Source organism: Mustela lutreola, chromosome 6 (assembly GCF_030435805.1).
Source record: "Mustela lutreola isolate mMusLut2 chromosome 6, mMusLut2.pri, whole genome shotgun sequence".
NCBI classification, from domain to species: domain Eukaryota; kingdom Metazoa; phylum Chordata; class Mammalia; order Carnivora; family Mustelidae; genus Mustela; species Mustela lutreola.
In genome coordinates this window covers 44,600,993-44,625,226 of record NC_081295.1, presented here as the reverse complement: position 1 = coordinate 44,625,226, position 24,234 = coordinate 44,600,993, and positions in this window count along the sequence as shown.

The following is a 24,234-nucleotide window of genomic DNA, read 5'->3' as shown; positions in this document are numbered from 1 at the left end:
TTGTTGGTTCCTTTTTGCTGCTTCCTTCGCCATGCAGCCAAATGTTGACTGTCTCAGGGGCATTTACATGTTGTTCTTCCCAGGGCACTCAGTGACCTCTTCTTGCATTGTGCTCCCCAAGAGAGAAGGCTGCTGAGGCTCTGCAGCTCTGCCTATATTCCCCACCACCATTCACAAAAATGGGTAGCCCAATCCATACCCTTTTGGGACTTGGGTCCCCTCACCCAAATGGCCACCACTCTTAGATGTTTCTACTAAAATTAAGCCTACTTAAGCTCATTCTCCACTTGAGGTCTCCACTTGACAACAAAGAACTCCCATATTTCCTTGTCAAGTCAAACAATGAGAAGGCACCATGGAAATTGCCCTCCACCTTATCCCAGAACTCCCTCTCCCTTCTGCCATTTCTTTTCTACTCCTTTTCCTCAAGAGCAGTGTCACACCTTCTGATGGTTTGGGGTTTAGGGGCACAGTAACTTTTAGAGAAGAAACTACTACCCATTCCTAACTATAGAGAAAAGAATATTCTGAGCACCTCCCATCTTGTACAGTCAAAGTTAAAAATCAAATGCTCCCTCGTACATGAGGCAAAAAGAGGAGAAAGACACCATTACCTCTTGACTGATTCTGCATTCTACCCAAAATCATCTCCTGTATCCACTCACTCTCTTCTACATTTTCTTGATAAAGATCTCAAACTGTTGATCCCCTCTCAGCAGGATAGGGTAGGGAAACACATATTAAGAACCAAGTCCTCTTTGGACTAGGTCAGAGAGAATTCAGTAAATGTTACCAATGGGGCAGGGGGTAGAGGAGAGGGGCTCCACTGTAACCCCTGAGCTGCTGTCACATGGTTTCCAGGGAAGAGGTCCTTAAACACATACCACATAAATCTACTTTTTAAAAAAAGATTTTATTTATTTGAGAGAGAGAGAGAGAACACAAACAGGGGGGAAGGGCATAGAGAGAAGGAGAAGCAGACTCCCCTCTGAGCATGGAGCCTCAAGTAGGGCTTGATCCCTGGACCCTGAGATCATGACCTGAACCAAATTCAAACATTTAATGACTGAACCACTTAGGTACCCCATGAACCTACTTTTTACAGATCCCTCTGTGGGGTGCTCCAAAGAATTCCAGAGTGAATGAGTGCAGGGTCTGACAGGGGGTATTCAATAAGGAGCTGAAAAATCATAATTGTAAAGTAGAACAAATTCCATAAAGAACCACAGATAAGGTCAATGATAGATTGTACTGTACCAAGCACTGTTCAGGAATTATCTTCCTATACTTGAAATAAAAGAAGAGATTTCCTCCAGCTGTGGGATGACAAAGACATTGGCATTTGTTCTGAGCCTTGAAGAGAATGAAGAGTTTGAACTTGTAGACATAGGTGGGGAGGCAATTAGAGGTGAGGAAATTTTTTGGAGACAGTAAATCACAAGGGATAACTTATTAACTATCTTTAAGTATAATGTTTCTCAACTTCCCTGATTATAGGAATCACTAAGGATGCTTGTTAAAAATACAGATTCTTAGCTCCACCCCAGACTTCCTGGATCAGATCCAGAGAAAGATACAGGGAATCTGAATTTTTAATTCATGCCTCCTGGGTGATTCTTATGAAAACAAATTTGGGAAATACTAATGAAGGATCTGAAGTCAACTTTCACTAAGAAACGAAACTATTACCTGTCTCATTGGACAAAAAGGAACAACAACAAAAAAAAGGCTCTCATCTCTGTAAAAGTTTGGTGTGGAATAAGAAAGACTTTAATTAAAGGTTTCTAAATACTGCAATAGGTTTTTATGAGAGTTGGAATCTCCATCCCTGAAAAGCCTTTAAAATGGAGGAAATCACCATTTGCCCTAGAGGTGCTGGCTCTGGGGAACAGGCAGAGGGTTGAATTATTTGGGGGATCATATGGAGGTTGTGAGAAATTGAAATTCACCCAAGCAAGAACGAATGGAAAGACTTTATTGTGAGAACACTAGGGAATCTCAAGGAGACCAAAGAGAGGAACCAGAGCTGGGCCTTAGGGAAAGTGGAAAGCCACCAGGAACCTTTGTTCTTTCTCTCTTTGGGACCAAATATTCTCTTAATCCTGTGTGTCTCTCTGTACATATATTGAATTATCTTCTCTCCCCAAGCCAGCTTCTCAATTTAATTAACCACTTATCAGTGGCAACCTCATTCTCCAATTCAACATGATTCCTCAGATATGAGAGTAAAGGATATAGTCTCCATGCCCCAATTCCATATTTTTCCAGGTGATAAAATCTGATTGATCCATGTTGAGTCACATGCCCACACATGATCCAATCATTGTGACTAGGGGTACTCCTTTTTGGCACTCTGAGAATATAGTTGGGAGAAACATGAAAGTCTCATACAGGAATAGGTCAAATGAAACTTCTGCTGCCTTAATTTTATATTTTACCCAAAAAACAATAAGGTTATTACAGGAATACCTTTTCTTTTTAGAACTGTCCCTCTTATATTCATTTTGAAACTCTTATGAAAGAACCACGTATTGGAAAGGCAAGAATAATATTTGTAAACAATCAGTAATCTGGTCTGGTTTCAGAATCTTCTGGATAATCTGAATGCTTATCTAAGATTTGTCTACAAAAGCAACACAAGAAACATTTTGCTGAAATTCCTACAACTTTTATACTAATTAATCTCCATCATTTTAAAACCTGTGTGCTTCAAGATAAACTGCAATGTATGTGTTTCTGATTAATTTTCACTTAACTCGTCTCAATATTGACTAAGTTATCTGCCGTCCAGAAATCTTTTAAAAAGCTGTCACAGTCCTTTCCCTGTGAACAAGAAGACTGAGGTTCATCCTCGGTATATGGAACTTGAATCCCATAGTGCCTCAGCTTGAGTTTGGTTGGTTCACCTGACCCCAAGTGATTCAACACTAAGTTTACTCAGCATTAAGTTGTTCTAGATTTTAGGAGAAAAACTGTTCTCTTATCTCCTGTGGCTGAGATGTAAAAGAGGAACAAGACTACCAAACTGAAATATAATTCTATCCAGAAGTTGTTGTAATACCATAAGTGGCAGAGGGGAGCACATTCTCTCCATCTACACTACAACCTCCTCCAGGAGTGTTCTCTCTCCTGTTGAGGCACTCTCATCCAGAATATGAATTACCATTGCCCAGTGACAGTGGGGTTTATCGTGTTCTACTTTTATAAATAAGCTCACTTCAGCATCTCCCATTGCTTTGATGCCCCAGTAGAGGACTAGGTAGGAGGAAAACTCTTTCCTTTATTAAAACATTCCACTTAGGAAACCAGTCAAGGGAATTGAATAAATAAAAGAACAGAAACAAAGGAAATGTTCAGTGAAAGAAAGAAAGAAGACAAAAAAGGAGAGGAGAGGAGGAAATGAAAGGAAAGGAAAGGGAAGGGGCAGAGGCAGGGGCAGGGGCAGTGGAAGGGGAAAGGAGCTGCACTTGCTGTAGTCTGACCCAAAAGGCTTTGAAAGGCCAAACGTTTATTCACCTCAAGTTGCCTGTTCCAGAGATTCCACCAATTTTCCAGAGTTCTCCTCATTTGCAATCAGGGCTAGTCCTGAACACAGATGTATAGATTCTTCAAAAGAATACATTTGCCACTAAGAAAATGACATTATGAATGATATATGATGAAAACTATATACTATGAATGTATATATTTCTGGGAGAGAATATAAGGAGCAGAGCTAAACAGCAATTATGCCTAGTCTAAGGGCCTAAAATACCCAAACCATTCTCCCCTCCCTCATCTGCTCTTTGACTTTATAGATCTCCTAATTTGGGTTTATCATATAAAAGAATCATACAATATGTGTCTTTTTGTGCCTGTCTCCTTTTACTTAGCATAATTTTTTTGAGATTCATCCAAATCACACCATGTCTCAGTACTTCATTTCTTTTCATGCCTAAATAATATTCCATTTTATGTATGTAGTACATTTTGTTTATCCATTTATCTATTGATGGATGCTTGGAATGTTTCTACCTTTTGGTAATATTAACAATGCTACTATAAGCATTCTTGTGCAAGTTTCAGATAAATGAGAATACCATTTATTACAACCCTTAAAAGAAGAGAGAAAACATTTTTAAGGTAGCAACTCAGCATCATTCCTCTACAAATTGCAAGGTGTGAAGTAGTACTCACGTAAGAGATAACCCAGACCCAGTAGAGAACCTGGATGTTTTCTTAGCCACGTATCAAAATGGAAAACTCCAGGGGCTGATAGTGGCCCCTAAACACACTTAACAGGGAGCCCATTCTCCAACCAGATAAAAATCAATGGAGAGGAAGCTGACCACACTTCTACCAAAAATAAAGAAATGTTGGGGCCAACTTCAGAGATGTCTGAACACAGATATTTGCAATTATTAATGAATTAACATCACTGAGAAGTACTTATGATCATTGGCCTAGAGGAAGACATAGGGAGAGAGTGGGAAGAGGAATTCAGAACAATTGTCTATTTTTTTTTTTATGAAACTTGTTTGTTTTTCTTTTCCTTTTTTTTTTTTTTTTTTTTTTTTTTAAGGACTACACAGCTGTTGGAATTGTGTGAGCATTTAGGGACTGTCAAATCATCATCTGACTTTGAAGAATTCTTCCAAGGTGGATTTTATTGGTTTCAGCTGGAGAATCCATCCCACCACCGCCCCCACTACCACCACCACCACCAGCAGCACAAAGCCACATGCCCCCCAAGCACTGCCTCTCTTCTGCCCTGAAGTGATCCAAAAGCAAAAGTTCACCATAAGGGAAACATCCAGAGTCAATTTGTGCCTCAAGTTAGTTAGTTCACAGCTTTCCATAACCTACAGGAGATAAGACAGGAATCACAACATCCCAACAGAAGGAGTAGCTCAAGGAAGTTCACCTTTGTTAAGGGCATTTGTCCCTTTGTGGAATCTCTATTTTCTTTTCCTTTGTGGCAGGCAGTGGTCTTGATCTTCTAAATGTTCAGTAGAAGAATATTCACATTTTCCTTTCTAAAACTTTCTGGAGCTTCAGCATCACTAATATATTCTGTATCAATATACGCAATGGAGAGATGTTACTGGTACTAAATAAATAAATGAAGACCATGTAGGGAAAGGGGTGGGGTGGAGGTTGCTGGGAAGGAAGCAGACATCTGCTCCTGCTCACAGCATTTAACTCAGCCCACCTCGAAGCACCCCCTGCCCCCACTAGATTTTGATGCTCTGATGTTCACAGAGCAGTTCAGCTCTCCTCGAAGTTACCATGTCAACACAAAGGATCCAAAAAAGTGTTGAAAAAGCAACGTGGAGGACCTCCTTCAGGCACACACTGTGAACAGAAGCAGAAATCACTTCAGTTCGCTTTGTTCCAAAACCAAATGTAAGCCTTTGCCAACTCTCTGGCTTTGACAACAAGCTTTGAAGAAGATTCTTATGGGATAATATTTCCCATGTTGGAGATAAATTCTAAATTTCTCCAGGCCCATCATGAAAGAAAAGTTCTTGAAGATAAATAAATCCAGCCAAGCAATCTTTACTTTGGGAACACTGTGACAACTTTCTTGTCATTAAAATGTACTCCAAAGGGACAGTTCTACATAAACTTCTCAGAAAAAGAGAGAAGAGGTAGAGAGAGTATGTGTTCTGAAGTAGAGAGTTAGTCAGATGTGTCTGGGAGTTCAAGTGCACCTCAAGATAAATATGACTTGCAAGTTTAGTGTGTTTGTGTTTTAAATTTTTAAAAAATTTTATTCTTACTGAGATATAAAACAGAGAAACCCACTATAGTCCCTGCCTACTTAATTGTGGGAATATATATATATATAATGTTTAAATCTACAATACAGTAGTATTCACTGTGTTCACACTGTTGTGCAACTGTAGCACTCTCTAATAGTGCAAAACTAAAACCCTATACCTATTAACAACCCCCCTTTCCTCTATCCTCCTAGTCCCTGCAAACCACCGTCCTACTTTCTGTCTCTAAGAGTTTAAAGTCCTTGACTTTGAAAACTGGAAAAAACTTAAAAACCATCTCATCCAAACTTCTTATTTTTAGCAGAGTAAACTGAAGGATGGAATATTGAAGCTCCAGGTTCTGGGGTAGCCAGTGAGCAAAGGAGCCAGGACTTGGGCTTCTGCTGCACAAACCTAGCACTGGCTCTCATGTAGCATTATTTCAATAATATTATTATGGTTTCCATTGTCTACCATCATCCAAATCAATGTTCATTTCCATACAAAGAAGCAACTTTGCAATAATTAATACACAATGATCCAATTATAATTCCAAAGTATTTTGGCAAATCGAGCAGGACAGTCCAAGTAAACTTATACGCATCATGTAATCCTCCCCAAAATACACTGCTCAGGCTTGAGGTAACAGTATAAAATTCCCAGAGAGAGTTTGGACAAAATTCTGTTAAAAAGGTGAGTATTTAGCTCAAATAAATGAAAATTCTGGATACAGGTTATATCAAAGATGGGAATAGGAAATTTTTTATCTACAATAAAGTCACATTTAACTATTAAACTAAAAGAGGAAAAGAAATGTGCTGATCACAGGGTGGTTAGACACAAGAATAAATGACCCAAGAATGCTGTGAAGTCACCTTTCTCAAAGATATTTTCCCCTAGATTCTCAGAGTTATGACATCACTGCAGGAACTTCCATGTTTCCTTTCCTGGCTTCATTTCCATGACTCTAAAGCAGCAGGGTTTTCAGTGTCCTCACAGGAGCAGAACAGAGATTCTGATAACACCCTGTCTTGGTTTTTACCTTTCTCCTTGGATCCTCAAAGTCCACCCAGGTGATAGCCCCAGAAGGTAAAACAGAGTTGTGCCCAAAGCTATGACACTAGAAAGGCTAAAATTGTTTCTGCAAAATCACAAGTCTGAGTTGGCTCCAGATGAGTCTCCCAATTCTGTGTGCACAATAAATGAATGCAGCATGAAGAAGCCACTGTGCTGTCCCTGGCCATTAGTGGCCACAGTGAAACTGATAGAGAGTCTCACCTCTGGCTCAAAGCCCTCAGACAAGTTGTCAAACCTCTCTCTGCCTCAGTTTCCATATGTATAAAATGAGAGTGATGCTGGTAACTACTTCAAGAGCTGTGGTGAAGATAAAGTTAAGATATCTAAACCACTTAGCACCGTGCCTGATCAATATAAACACTCCAAAATGCCAACAATTATTATTCATAATCCATGCCATAATATGCTCCCTGATCTTATTCTATTACTCTCTCCCTCCTCTTTCTTCCCCTAACACCTTTAGTGCCTCTTCTTTTCCCTTATCAGATACTGCCTATGCCCCCACCCATTCCCATGAATAAGACCAACCTCATATTTGGTGATTTGAGAGATAGTCAAAAGGATCCTCAGCCTTAACATAAAACTTCCTCTAAAATGTCATAATTAGGGGTATCTGGGTGGCTCAGTCAGTTAGGCATCTGCCTTTGGCTCAGTGCATGACCCCAGGGTTCTGGGATCAAGTCCCACATCAGGCTCCCTGCTCTATGGAGAACCTGCTTCTCCTTCCCCCTCTGCTGCTCCCCCTACTTGTGTTCTCTTTCTCTCTGTGTCAAATAAATAAATAAAATCTTTAAAAGATAAAATAAAATAAAACAAAATGTCATAATTAGGCATTTAATCCTATCAATAAATAGTCATCCTTTTTAATGCAAAGCCCCAGGAGAAGTTTGCAACTACATCTGTCTGAAATTTACTTGTTTATTTACTGTTTTTTTTTTAAGATTTCATTTATTTATTTGAAGAGAGAAAGAGAGGGAGAGAGAACACAGAGGGAGAGGGAGAAGCAGACTCTCCGTCCAGCTGGGAGCCCAATTTGTGGCTCAATCCCAGGACCCTGAGATCATGACCTGAGCCAAAGGCAGCCGCTTAACCAACTGAGCCACCCAGGTGCCCCTATTTATTGACTGTTTAATTACTATCTTCCCCAAGCTCTTTAAAAACAGGAGCTTATCAATCTGGTTAACTACCAAATCCCTAACCCCTACAACAGAACCTAAGTATATAGGAGATACTCAGTAAATAAATATTTGTCAAATGTTGAATGGCTGAATTGCTTACTTTCCCTCCAAACTATGCCAGGCTGTCACCCTCCTGCTCTCTGAATGTGCTATCTTCTCTACACAGAATGTAACATTGATTCCACATGACCAGTGACTGCCAGCTATGTGCTTCTCTGGCCGATTCCTACCAGTTCTCTTGGGTTCAGCTAGGGCCTTTCACAGAGCCATCTCTGACCCATCTGGGTCAATGCCTCTCTGCTGGCTCTCCTTTCCTGTTCCACCTCAGCTCAGCATTCCTGAAATCTTCACATATCAGCAAATCCCTCAATATCACCAAACCTATAATCTCTACTATAAAATTGGTACTGGAGCACATAAGAGCAAAACTGAGTTCCAAAAGGATTGATTAGGAGGGAGAGAAGGGATGGAAGAGCCTGCTGGACTCTTTCTCCAGTTCAGTGAGCCCCTCCCCTGACCATGATCTGGTCCCAGCAAAATTCTAAATGGCTCTCGGTTAGGCCTTGAGGATAACTTGAGAAGAGTCAAAATAAATCCATGAAGGTTAAATGTCCAGGTTTATAGCTTTCGGGTTACCTATGCTGAGAGTTCTTTGAAGAAAGAAACATTGTCTTCCTCAATTTCCCCAAACTTGGCCCAATGCTAGAAAGTATTGAAACTTCCACAGTGTTTATGAACTAAATGAGTGCTTTTGAACTTACATCACTTTACTTTTGGCCATGAAACTCTGCTTTTATTTTTAGATCAGATATTGAAACACTTTGACGATGTGGTTTCCCCATCATAAGAGCACAATGTTTAAAAATAAATGAGGATTTCTTTTTACTATTCCTTCTCTAAGTTGAAATGATGCATCTAACACAGAAAATCCAGAAATAACACATGGTTAGAGTGAAATTCCAGACACCTCAGTTGACTCAGCTCTGACCCCAAATCAAGACATAAGATCTTGACAAGTGACCACCCACACACTTGGGCTAGGCCATTGTCCTCCATTTCACACTGATGCTTTCTGGACACAATATGTCTAGGGATAAAAAAGCTCTGAATGTGTGACAGGCACAGGCCCACATCAACAGATTCAACCAGGGTGAGTATGGAAAGGGTCTGGATTCTTGCTCTGTACTAGCCCCCTGCTTCCCAATCCAGAGATAATCTAATAGCTTTAAGCCTTATTTCTCAAATTAGGCCAAGGAGACATTTTAGAACCCCCATCTGTGGGAATATGCCCTCAGCTACCCATGGGAACAGGTAATAAAATGTGGTGAGATCAACATACCCAGTTTTATTTCTAGACTGTATAGTCAAAACAGAAATAGTCTAAAGTTGACAAAAATTTTCTCAACTGTAACATAGCAATGATTTATACTTCTTATAATCTTAATATTGCCTCCAAAAGTGTGAAAGAAAGGACTGCATCATTTCAAGAATATTAATTTTTGATGTCAGAATAAGTTAGAGCCATTGTATCAATTCCAGACAGTGGGAGACCTCACCCTGATAAATGTTTGTGCAACACATCCTCCTTTAAGATACGCTGAAAAAGAAAATGCACTGGAATCATTTGGGGACAAATTTAGACATGTTGGACAACAAAATATGCAGACAGTTGCTTGGTATGCAATTAAAATACCACTGGTGGGAACGACAGCTCTGGCAATGTTAAGGGAAATCTACTTTTGCCTTCCAAAAACCAATTTCAGTTGACAGCCTCACTCAGCAAACTAAGATGGAGTTCTTAGCCTGGGTCCTCCTGAGAGGTCCACCTGACCCCATTCAGCATTGGATCAGTCACCGACAGACTACACAGAGGGGAGTCAGAAATACTTCTGGAACGGAAGTAGAGATAGCCACATACACTTCACACTCTGAGTTCACAGACAAGGCACAGCTGAGATCTTCAAAGTACTCCACTGGCGCAGCCTTTTGGGAGAAAGCTGCAAGAGCTGACCTTGGAAATCATTAGTGCTCCTGGTAAGAATCAGCAAGGGAAGCACATAGCTGGCAGTCACTGGTCACATGGAATCAAAATCACTAGTGCTCTTCTCAGTGTCCTGGAGGTGATACATTTGAGCTAGAAGTAATCAAGTGCACATAAAACCTTGAGGAAGGCCCATGGCAGTTTATAGAGGCTATACCCGCTTTCATCATAATACTCTGAAAATTCCAAAATGGCAATTAAAATTGAGGAAGACACAGCAAAATGGAAAAACATTGCATCCTAAAATTTGTATAGAACCAAAAGAGACCTCAAATTGCTAAGGAAATGTTGAAAAAGAAAAACAAAACTGGGGCAAAACATTGCCTGATTTCAAGTTTTACTACAAAGCTGAGATCACCAAGACAGCATGGTACTGGCACAAAAAGAGACACATAGACCAGTGGAACAGAATAAAGAGCCCAGATATGGACCATCAACTCGATGGTCCAATGATCTTCGACAAAGCAGGAGAAAACATACAGTGGGAAAAAGACAGTCTCTTCAATAAATGATGCTGGGAAAATTGGACAGCTATATACATAAGAATGAAACTCAACCATTCTCTTACACCATACACAAAGATAAACTTGAAATGGATAAAAGACCTCAATGTGAGGCAGGAATCTACCAAATCTTAGAGGAGAACATAGGCAGTAATCTCTTCGATATCAGCCACAGCAACTTCTTTTAAGACATGTCTCCAAAGGCAAAGGAAATAAAAGTAAAAATGACCTTTTGGGATTCACCAAGATCAAAAGCTTCTGCACAGCAAAGGAAACAGTCAACAAAACAAAAGGCAACCCACGGAATGGGAGAAAATATTTGCAACACTACAGACAAAAGGCTGATATCCAAGATCTATAAAGAACTCCTTAAACTCAACACACACAAAACAGATAATCATGTCAGAAAATGGACAAAAGACATGAACAGACACTTCTCCAAAGAAGACATACAAATGGCTAACAGACACATGAAAAAATGTTCATCATCATTAGCCATCAGGAAGATTCAAATCAAAACCACATTGAGATACCACCTTACACCAGTTAGAATGGCCAAAATTAACAAGACAGGATGTGGAGAAAGGGGAACCCTCTTACACTGTTGGAGGGAATGTAAGTTGGTGCGGCCAATTTGGGAAACAGTGTGGAGATTCCTTAAGAAATTAAAAATAAAACTACCCTATGACCCTGCAATTGCACTACTGGATATTTACCCTAAAGATACAGATGTAGTGAACAGAAGGGACATCTGTACCCCAGTGATTATAGCAGCAATGGCCACAGTCACCAAACTGGAAAGAACCAAGATGCCCTTCAATAGACGAATAGATAAAGAAGATATGGTCCATATATATAATGGAGTATTATGTCTCCATCAGAAAGGATGAATACCCAACTTTTGTATCAACTTGGATGGTGCTGGAAGAGATTATGCTGAGTGAAATAAGTCAAGCAGAGAGAATCAATTATCATGTGGTTTCACTATTTGTGGAGCATAAGAAATAACACAGAAGACATGGGGAGATGGAGAGAAGAAGTGAGTGGGGGGAAATCGGAGGGGGAGACAAACCATGAGAAGCTGTGGACTCTGAGAAACAAACTGAGGGTTTTGGAGGGGAGGGGGCTGGGGGGTACTGGGTGAGCCTTGTGGTGAGTATCAAGGAGAGCACGTACTACATGGAGCATAAACAATGAATTTTGGAACACTGAAAATAAAATAAAATAGTATTTCAAAAAAAAAAGTTCCATTCTCATGGATTGGAAGAATAAATATTGTGAAAATGTCTATGCTACCTAAAGCAATCTACACATTTAATGCAATCCCTATCAAAATACCATCAACTTTTTTCAAAGAAATGGAAAAAATAATCCTAAAATTTATATGGAATCGAAATGGCAATTAAGCTTCCTATTTAACAAAAAAAAGGCCAGTATATTCCATGGTTTAATCATACCTGTGGGTGAGAGAATGTCCTATCTCTAAGTATACCTCTTCTTCTTTTTTAAAATGGAAAATGTCAAACATATATTAAAATAGAAGACTAGCATAATGAACCTATCACCTATCACCTAGTCTCAACAATTATCAACGTTTGGCCAATCATGCTACATCAATAACTCACTCACAGCACTCCACCAACACTGGATTCCTTAAGGCAAATCCCAGACATCATACAATCTCATCCGTAAACACTTCAGTCTATCTTTATTTTTTTAAAGATTTATTTATTTAGTCAATCAGAGAAAGACAATTATCATATGGTTTCACTCATATGTAGAATATAAGAAACATTGCAGAGCATCATAGAAGAAAGGGAAAACAGAATGGGAATTCATCAGAGACAGAGAAAAACTACAAGAAACTCTTAACTCTAGGAAACAAACTGAGGGCTGCTGGAGGGGAGGTGGGTGGGAGGATGGGGTAATTGGGTGATTAGCATTAAGGAGGGCACATGAGATGAGCACTGGTTGTTATATGCAACTGATGAATTACTGAACACCACATCTGAAACTCATGATGTACCTTATGTCAGCTAATTGAATTTAAATTTTTAAAAAATTTACTTATTTATTTGAGAGAGTGTGAGCACATGCATGTGGGAGCAGGGGGCAGGGCAGAGGGAGAGGGAGAGAGAAAAAACTTCAGGCAAATTCCCCACTGAGCAAGGAGCCCAACACAGGGCTCGATCCCAGGACCCTGAGATCATGACCTGAGCCGAAACCAAGAGTCGGACGCTCAACTAACTGAGCCACCCAGGCGCCCTTCAGTCTATTTTTAAAAGACAAGGACTATTTTTTAAGACAGCCATTAACATATATGAAAATTTAGAAATTCTTTAATATCATCAAATATCCAGTCAATAATCAAACTTGTTCATTCAAGGTGAGTGCTGTGAAGTATGTAAACCTGGTGATTCACAGACCTGTACCCCTAGGGATAAAAATATATGTTTATAAAAAATAAAATAAATAAATAAAAATAAAAATAAATATATTTTTTTAAAAAAAGAGGTACAAACTTCTAGTTATAAAATAAATAAGTTATGGAGGTGAAAAGTACAGGATAGAGAACATACTTAATAATATTGTAATAACATTGTATGCTTACAGTTGGTGACTGCACTTAACATAATAGCCTTTAAGTAATGTGTAGAATTGTTGAATAAATATATTGTACACCTGTTCATTCAAATTGAGGACCTTATATTGCAATCAATAGGTCTTGTATCTCAATCTGTAGTACATTGTCTTGTTTCCTCTATCTCTTGCAGTTTGTTATTGAACAAACCAGGGACTTTTTCCTGAATCATTTCTCACACTCTGAATTTTGACACCCCTGGTGTCATTTAATATGTCCCTCTTCACCTATTTCCTCCTGTAAACTACTAATTAGGTCTAGAGGCTTGATTTAAATTCAGGTTTGATTTTTTTTTTTTTTTTTACAAAAATACTCTATCAGTCATTCAATACAGGCATCAAGAAGCACATGACATCATTATACTTAGCTGTCTCTTTTTGTGATATTAGCAGCTGTGGCAGGTTGTTGTTGGAATTATTATCAGTGGTTGCAAAATGGAGATGATTCTCATTCTACTCTTTCTTCATTTAGCTTGAATACATTTTAAAGAGAATGATTTCTTCATCAACAGTTTGATTACCTTGATGTACCTTGAAAAAAAGGTAAAATGCTTAACTCTTTCCCTTTATCAATTTCCAAAAAATTGAGTTCATTTGCTAACATCCTTAAGAAGATTTTTCTGATTTTACTTTTTTTTTAAGATTTATTTATTTATTTGACAGATAGAGATCACAGGTAGGCAAAAAGGCAGGCAGAGAGAGAGGGGGAATCAGGCTTCCCGCTGAGCACAGAGCCTGATGTGGGGCTCAATTCCAGGACCCCGGGATCATGACCTGAGCCAAAGGCAGAGGCTTAACCCACTGAGCCACCCAGGCACGCCTGATTTTACTTTTACTATCTTTATGAACTCATAAATTAGTATTTTGTATATTTCAATCTATTGCAGTTATCAGTCCACTGTTTATTGATGCTCAAATTATCCCCCATCTTTTTTAAAATTTGAGTATCGTTGACACACAATGCTATATTAGTTTCAGGTGTACAACTTAGTGATTTGACAGGTTTATACATTATGCTGTTTACACAAGTGTAGCCATCATCTATCTGTCCCATTACATTGCCACTACCATATCATTGACTATGTTCCCTATGCTCTGCTTTTTATTCCAGTGACCTACTCATTCCATAACTAGAGGTCTGTATCTCCCTCTCCCCATCACATATTCTGCTCAACCTTCTACCTGCCTCCCCTTTGGCAACCACCAGTTTGTTCTCTGTATTAATAGTTCTGATTGTGCTTTTTGTTTGTTTATTCATTTTTTTACAACTCTATTTATAAGTGGAATCATATTGGTATTTGTCTTTCTCAGTCTGGCTTATTTTACTTCATACCCTCTAGGTCCATCCATGATGTTTCAAATGGCATAATCTCATCCTTTTATGGCTGTGTAATATTCTGTTGTGTATATATATATCACATTTCCTTTATCCATTCATCTATTCATAGACACTTACATTGTTTCCATGTCTTAGCTATTGTAAACAATGTTGCAGTAAACATAATAAACATATTAAACATATGTTTATTATATATTAATATAATATAATGTGTATATTGTAATAATATAATTTGTATATTATACAAATATATTTATATTTGTATAATTGTAATAATATAATAATATTGTAATAATATAATTTGTATATTAACAAACATAAACATATTAAAAACACAATAAACATATTGTGTATATCTTTTAAAGTTGGTGTTTTTGTTTTCTGCAGGTAAATACCCAATAGTGGAATTATTGAATCATAGAGTATTTCTATTTTTAATTTTTTGAGGAACTCCATACTGTTTTCTACAGTAGCTGCACCAATCTATATTCCCACCCACAGTGCACAAAGGTTCCTTTTTCTCCATATCCTCACCAACACTTTTTTCTTGTCTTCTTGATTTTAACCATTTGAAATGGCTAAATTAGCATGAGGTGACATCTGTCTCATTTTTAAGTAATAATAATCCCTTCAAGTTAGCTCCTGAGTTCTTTTGTCATGATCCCACAGTCTTTAACAAATTCTTCATTCTATATTATAATAAAGTGTTCTGGGATCACCTTATATTTTGCATGGCAAAGCTGAAGTCAGAAAATTCTCAAAATTTTTGATGTTAAGGAATATGCCATGAGAGATGTTTTAAAATCTCTTGGAATAGACCTTCATGTGGTTATATGTCACCAACTTGATAGTTGCATTTATTTGTTTCCTTTCTCTTTTAATTAAGATTAAATCACATATAATATCCTTAGTTTCCGGTGTACATCATAGTGATTCAATATTTTTATACATTAGTAGATGATCCCCATGGTAAGTCTAGTTATCATCTGTCATCATCTAAAATTATTACAATATTATTAACTATATTTTCCTATGCTGTACATTACACCCATGATTTGTTTATAACAGGAAGTTTTTATTTCTTAATCTCCTTCACCTATTTTTGCCCATCTCCTAACCGTTCTTCCCTTTGGTAAATAACAGTTTATTTCCTGGATTTATGAGTTTATGTTTTGTTTGTTTGTTTGTTTTGTTTTGTTTTTAAGATTCTACATGTAAGTAAAAGTAAATGGTATTTCTCTCTCTCAGACTGACTTATTTCACTTACCATAATACTTTCTAGGTCCATCCATGTTCTTGTGAATGACAAGATTTTATTCTTTTCTATGGCTGAGAAATACATACATACATACATACACACACACACACATATATACACATACACACACACACACAAACATGCATATACACCACATCTTTATCCATTCATCTGTTGGTGGACTTTGGGTTGCTTCTATATCTTGTCTATTGCAAATAATGCTTCAATGAATACAGGGGGTACATATGACTCTTCAAATTCATTATTTCCATTTTCTTCAAATTAAATACCCAGAAGTAGAACTGTTGGATCATATGGTTCTATTTTTAACTTTCCGAGGATCTTCCAAACAGTTTTCCACAGTGGCTGCACCAGTTTTCATTCCGAAAAACAGACGGTTCCCTTTTTCCCACATCCTTGCTAACAGTTGTTACTTTTTAAAATTTCTCTTTGATCATAGCCAGTCTGAGAAATGTGATATGATACCTTATTGTGGTTCTGATTTGCATTTCTCTGATGATTAGTGATGTTGAGTATCTTTTCATGTGCCTGTTGCCCATGTTTTCATTTTTTATTTGATATTTTAGAGGGTATATATATATATATATATATATATATATATACACATATATATGTATGTGTGTGTGTATATATATATATTCCCTTTCTTTGCTCACTTTTCTCTACTTTTTCCACTTAACAATATATTAACAACATATCCCAGAAATCACTTTGTGAAAGTATATAGACATCCTCATTTCTGTTTGTTTTTATACTTACATAGTGCTCCTCATTTATTTTTATAGCTACATATCACTTCAGCAGGTGGCTGCACCATAATTTATTCAACCAGTCCTCTAGTGAGGACACATGTGCTGTTTCCAGCCTTTTGCCATTCCAAATACTATTTTAATAAACTGTCTTGTACAGAACTTGGAGGCATAAATTTGGAAATATATTATGTCTTGGGATACATTTCTGGAAACAGAATTGCTTGACTAAAGGATAAATGCTTATATAACTTGGCTAGATATTGTCAAAGTCCTGATAGTTTGCATTTCCACTAGTAATGCCCAAGAGTACTTATTTCCCCACAAACTAAGAGTATTTATGTAAAATTTTGAAAATTTTCCTGTGTGATAGCTGATAAGTTGTATCTCAGTATGGTTTTAATTTATATTTCTCTAATTAGAAACAAGATAGAGTATCTTTTTCCATTTCTAAAAAGTATTTGAATTTCTTTTGCTATGAGTCATCAATCTCTCCTATTCATTTTTCTGTAGGATTGTTGTGTTTTTTTTTGTTTTTAGAAATCCTTTAAATAATAGGATATTAATCCTTTATCTGTGAGAGAAATTGCAAATATTTTGCCAGCTTGCCATTTTACTCTATTTATGAATATTATTGGGGGGAGGGCATAAAAGAATTTTTTTCTTATATATTTATCAACCCATACTGCCTATGGACTTTGAATTAGAGGAAATAATTCTCATAAAGGAATCCATCTGTGTTTTAATCTACTAATAGTATTATTTCATTTTTTATAATAGATTTCTAAAACATTTAGAGTTTATCCTGTTAAATAGTTTTCACATGGTTATGTTATTACCCCCACCACTACTCATTTTAAAAAAGTATAATGTGAATCTAATAAAGAGGAAACATCACAGAAACCCAAATTAAGAAATATTCTCTAAAAGTGCTGGTCTATATTCTTCAAAATATAGCAATGGCACAAAGCAAAGAAAGGCAACTAAACAGATATTATCATTAAAAGCAATATGTGACTTGAATTAGCACATTTTTCTAGGGAAAAATAACTATGAAGGACATTATGGAATAACTGACAGAACTAGAATCTGGGATTGTATATTAGAGTGCTTTATCAATATTAAATTTTCTAAATTTGATTTTTTAATTTAAATTCAATTAATTAATATATAGTGTATTATTAGCTTCAGAGGTAGACTTTAGTGATTCATCAGTTGCGTAACACCCAGCGCTCATTATATCATCATTACATCATCACGCAGTTACCCCAACCCCCCACCCACCTCCCCTCCAGCAACCCTCACTTTGATACCTGTACTATGGACACTTATAAGAATACTCTTGTTCTGGGGCACTTGGGTGGCTCAGTGGCTTAAAACCTCTGCCTTCAGCTCAGGTCAGGATCCCAGGATCCTAGGATCGAGCCCCACATCGGGCTCTCTGCTCAGCAGGGAGCCTGCTTCCTCCCCTCTCTCTGCCTGCTTCTCTGCCTACTTGTGATCTCTGTCTATCAAATAAATAAATAAATAAAATTTTTAAGAAATAAAAAATAAAATAAAATTTAAAAAGGAATACTCTGTTCTTAGGAAATATGCACTAAAATATTGTCAGGTAAAAGGATATGATTGTGTAACTCTTCTCAAGTATATAGATATGTGTGTGTATATATTTATATATACACACAATGTTTATATATAAATGTGTGTGTGTGTGTGTGTGTGTGTGTGTGTGTGTGTAGAGGGGACAGGGAAAGAATGGAAATGATAAAGAAAATATCTTAGGAAATCTTAGGAAAGTTTATATGGGAGTTCTTTATACAATTCAAATTAACCAAATAAATTTCTATCTTTTCCCCCACTGAACACTAATGCTGTCTGTATAATAACCTCCATATCCATGTGCAACCTGGTTTATACACTTCTATTGTCTATGAACCAACCTAAACTATTTCAATTATAGAAACTTTATAATAGGTTTCAGTATGCTGATAGAATTCATTCTTCTCACTGGTCTTTTAAGAGGTTTCCGGAATATTCTTGCATCTTTGCTCTTCTTTCTCTTAGAGAGAACTGACATCATTATGATGTTGAGTCTTTCTACCCAAGAACTTGGTATGCATTTTCATGTGATCAAGTCCACTTTTGTATTTCTCAGGATGTTTTACAGCTTTCCTCATACATGTTTTGGCACTTTCTGTTGGCTTATTTTGCTATTATAAATGTGTTACTCTCTTCTATTTTATCTTTTAACAAGCTTCAACATCCCTTCTGAGTTTCCCAAATGAAAAAATTATTAGTCATTTTGTAATTATTCTAAGGCACATATTTTCTAACATGTTTTTAGTATCTTATTATTTCCAATCATGTTGAAAATTCTCAGAACAAAAACTGTAATTCACTTTAATTAAACATCACAAACATATGCTTTAGTTAGTACATCAGGAGTTAAGAACCCCTCAGTCTCAAGGGTTAAACTGGTTAAAAGCAACACATGGCAAATGACATCATATATCTGCAGAAGGCCTATAGTTTCCACATCAAAAACAGAAGGCAGAAAGCTGGAAAAAATAATTCAGTCTTGATGAAGTGTAAACAAAGTCTTTAGTTTTATCAGTGGCCTTAACATACCTGAAGAAAGCAATAGGTGAACTAACTCTCTAACTAAAGAGTATGAATTTGTCAATATTTATTCAATCTTGTCAAGAAAGGAAATAACTGAATTATGGAAAAAGAGTAAGTCTGAGAGCTCCAGAGGAACCCTTCATTGAGGAGCAGTTACCCCATGGCTTAAGAAAAAGGAAAAAAAAAGTCCTACCTGATCCTGATTCTCATGGCTCTTGCTCTGTTCCTACCAAGAAACCTTCAAGAGTAAAAGTACTTGCCAACTTTCAAGTATCCAACCTCCACTAGGGACACTTCTCACAATAGACAAACCAGTCAGCTTTGTGGTATACACACCAGTGTCTAGTGAGACTGTGGGAAATGCAGTCACCTGGCCTGGATGACTGGGCACAACCTAGCACGCCAGCCTGCAAGTCTTGTGAGAAGGCCTCTTGAGGGGCTAACATATACCTCTCAAACTGAGCACAAGCCATACTGGATGTTTGAGAGATTAAAAGCCGTAACATCAAATTAATGTGGTATCAGGTCACAGAGATGTCAGAAAACCCTAGGTGGTTTTAGCTCTGACATGAGGAAATGGTCTTTCTGGACCTATTAGTGGGTTCCTGAGAAAGAAGCCTGGTGGACAAGCTGACTCTGAAGATTCCTTAGATTTGAAAGATTCTTCGTCAGATGGATCCAAAGGACCTCAAAGAAACCCCTACAACAGGGCATGCAAGTCCATGTCAGAAAGGATCCAAGTACTGTAGGGTCAAGAAAGAGCCCTGATGGTGAGAGCATTTTTTCTAGTCATTCTAAACAATCTGAGGCGTTTGAAGTGGCGGGGGGCGGGGGGGAGGTTGGGGTACCAGGTGGTGGGTATTAGAGAGGGCACGGATTGCATGGAGCACTGGGTGTGGTGAAAAAATAATGAATACTGTTTTTCTGAAAATAAATTAATTAATAAAAATAAAAATAAATTAAAAAGAATGGGGCACCTGGGTGGCTCAGCTGGTTGGACCACTGCCTTTGGCTCAGGTCATGGTCCCAGAGTCCTGGGATCGAGTCCCACATGGGGCTTCCTCTGCTCTTCGGGGAGCCTGCTTCTCCTTCTCCCTCAGCCTTTTCCCCTCCTTGTGCTCTCTCTCTCTTTGTCAAATAAATAAAAATCTTTAAAATAAATAAATAAATAAATAAATAAATAAGAATGGCATTTAAGACTTCATAAAACTTAAAAAAGCTCAGCACTAGGTGGCAGCTATTCTCCTCTCACAGAGGTTTAGTAGGATCAATGGGAGCTCCATTTCAAAGTCACAAATATAAAATTGTTCTCCAGAGCAACCCTACCAAGACCCCTGGGTTTTTGTTTTGTTTAGTTTTTTCTATTCAAGAGAGGAAACTTGACAGCATTAGGGAGTTCAACTGCCTTCCTAGAGTATAATGTTTTACAGAACCAAATAGGTTTGTCACTCCCCAAATTCTCTCAGACTAAAATTAATTTGAAAACAAAGTTGAAATCCTCTTCCAAATTACTCTTTATTATAAAATTTCCATTGAAAATTTTGCCTCCACTTTTTGTAGGTCCAATATATTTCCTAATTTATTCTTTCTCGAGATTCTTAAAGGCAAAAATTTTAAGAGCAGGATTATAATAAATGATGTTGACATTATATTAAACTTACAAAACTGAAGTCTGGCTAAACCTATGGCTTTGCTAAAGTAAATAAGTGGTTTTATTAGCAAATTCAGCAGCACATTTAGAAAGAATCAAGCCTTTTACCCTATTTATTAATGTTGGCTTTCTCCTCAATGCCAACTGCCTTTTATTCTGCCAACTAGAAAGAAGCACCAAATATACTTCTGGGGTTTTCCTGGAACCCGGTAGGCAATTCTCAGAGTCACTTAACAGACTTGTTCTCAGGAGCCTATGTATCCTCAGACTTGGAAATTTATCTGTTTCCTATTTTTGCCCACCCCCCTTTTTTTTATCTCCACAAAGAGAAAAGGAGAGGTTGCCAAGAGAGAGCTTAAAACAAAACTGCCCTTTGACCTGTAGGCTCACTTTACCAAAATAAGAGAGGACTGGTATAGCCAGGAAGACCCACGCTCTGCCCAGAGCCCTGTCAACGTAGGTATTTGCCACCTGATGGCCAGATGTCACTTGACTCTACCAATATCCCAAGACACTGAATGAAGAAACCAACAATAGAGCCGAAGCCTCCTGTATTTCTTTCACTCTTTCTCTGGGCTTGTGTCACAGCTCTGTGCCCTGCCCCCAACCTGCCACCTTTGACTCACTGAGCTATGGAAATCTTTTGGCCTGTTACATTTAATATCAGATAGTTGGTCAACCATCAATTTCACTGAGAGTCTTCTATGTGGAAGAAGAATTCCTAACCAATATATTAAGATCTTTGTGCTGCTATTCCTGATAATTTTAAAAGGATGATATATGCATAACCAAAAGCCCTCCAAAATCTTATAATATATACATCTCCTTTCTTCACTCTTAAATTAGTTGTTTTTGTGTGCTGGGTATATATGAGTTAATTATATCACTCATACACATACAGAGAGACATGCTTGAGAAACATTTGGTCCTTGCACTATGTTTTAAGAAGGGCCTACATCTTTGCATGGCAATCAAAAGAGAGAACAACTTTCTAGGCAGAGTAAAACACAAGGGCAGAGCATACAGTCATGAATAGTATGAGGAACTATAGCATTCAGTGAAGTACAGAAAAAGGTAAGACCAGAGCAGGGAGAAGATCCAGTTCTGAAAGACCATGAATCTACCTAAGAGTCTGGAGCTTACCCTTAGCAATGAAGAACCACTGAAGGGTTTAAAGTGAGAGTGATATGATCAGACTTGTATTTTGGAAAGCTCATTCCACCAGCATCATGGGGGATGTGCTGGTGATTTCAGAGACTGAAGGGAAGCATCCCAGGTAGAAGGCTGTTGCAATGATCTAGGTAAAAAAAAAAAGGAAAGCCTGAAATAAATTGGTGGCAGAAGAGACAGGAGGAGCATAGAGGAAAGACTTCTTTCATAACTTGTTCACCAATTAGGAACTGGGAAAAAAAAAGAAAGGGCAGAGTCCAAGATAACGGTCAATTTTTTTATTGGAAGGACAAGATGTAGAGCAGTGTTATTTACCGAACTAGGGAACTATAATGGGAAGAATATATCAGCTTGTGAAGAAAAGAATGGGCTCGATTTTGCACAGACTGCATTTGAAGCAATTGTACAAAATACAAGTGGGGGCATCCAAAAGGCAGTTAAATAAATGATTTTAGAGACTGGAAGTGAAGTCTGGACTGGAACCATGGATTTGGGCACCATATGCATATAGGTGCCCATATAGATTAAACAAGAGGAGTAGAAAGATCTATGAAGGAGTGTGTAGAGAAAGGGAATAAGGCAGAGGATGGAAGCTGGTGTTCCCCCACCACGTTAGGAGCAAATAGAGGAGGAGGGGCCAATACAAGAGACTGAGAAGAACAGAATATTCACCAGCTGGAGGGAGACCAGGGGCAATGTTACAGTATAAAGAGTCCTGATGCTGGAGAATACTTCAAGAACAAAGACACAATCAGAAGCATTAAATTCCCACAACAGTATGAGAAAAATGAAAAATAGCAATGATTCCTTTGAATTCAACCATTTGAGCACAGTGCTCAAAGAGATCTAAAAGGATCTGACCAAGAGCACAGGTGGAGAAATCAGTTTGGTTAGAGGATTGTTAGAGATGTCTCTGAGATCTGGGATAAGGCTGGGAAGGAAGAGTGCAAAAGAGGAAGGTCATAGAGTGGAAGCTGAGGAAGTTCACACCAGTGCACTCAGTTTGTCTGAAAAGAGGCAGCTAAGGATCTCTGCTGAGGGAAAGTGGGGCCACAGTGAGGGAGGGAACTGGGAAGAGAATCTATGTCGGCTGAGGAAGATGATGAGGGAAATTCCACCCTGCCCCACACCTCAACCTTGGTGTCCACCCACCCCTTCTCTAACACACCCAGCACAGTGACTGGCTCATAATAGGACAGGCTTAATATTCGCATTTTAGGTTTACTTATTCTTGTGTATTGAGTTCTACTTGGCACAGGCACTGGTGCTAGACTCCCTCTGGAGTGCAAAGATGCCATAATATTTGGAGAGATGTGACTCTTCCTCAGTGCAATTTTATCATCCTTCAGGTCTCATTTTAACCCACCACTCCTTTAGGGAGACCTGTCCTCTCTTCCAGACTAGGTTGGGTCCCTCTGTTAAATATGCTTAGCACCATATGCTTTTCCTTAATAGCTTATATAGTAGCAATAGCTAAATGATTCATGATATAATTATAAAATATATAATATAAAATCTTCATTACATAATTATACATAATTTTTAATATCTACTTTCTTTCCCCATTAATTATACACTCCATGAGATTAAGAAGTTCACCTCTTTTGTTTATTGCTGGATGATCAGCACCAGGAGACTTACTGGAACTCATTCTTTCATTCATGAAGCCAATAATTGTGCAGCCCTTGTGATACAAGAGACACAGTGCACATACTAGACACTTGAGAAACAATTGTTGAAAGAAAGAAGCAAAGAAAGAAAGAAAGAAAGAAAGAAAGAAAGAAGTGCTCTAGGGTGGTTCATTTAAGGACAAAATCTAATGAACAAATAAGCTATAATCTATAATCACAATGTACCATAGTCCAAACTTCTTGCTAAAGGGATAGCAAGTATAAGGCGCTCAGTTCAGTGAATTTAAATGGGGGAATGCGAACTTTGGACAGAAGTGATGATTTGGGGAAAAAATAATGAATATGAATTGGAACTGATGCTAGAGGGGTGGGTGGCCCATGAAAGGAAATGTTATTACTAGAACCTCTCTTCCCAGTATTCACAGGTGGGATCCAGCTGTATACTACAACACTTTCAGTAAGAAAAGGAATAGCGTTTCTTACCTTAATTGAACCATGAATAATACTTCTGTTGTACTTCAAACCATAAAGCTATATATGACTCCAACAATTGTAAGATAAAAGACTTGCAGTACAATTTTGAGAAACAATGTATCATTACATTTTTCAATCT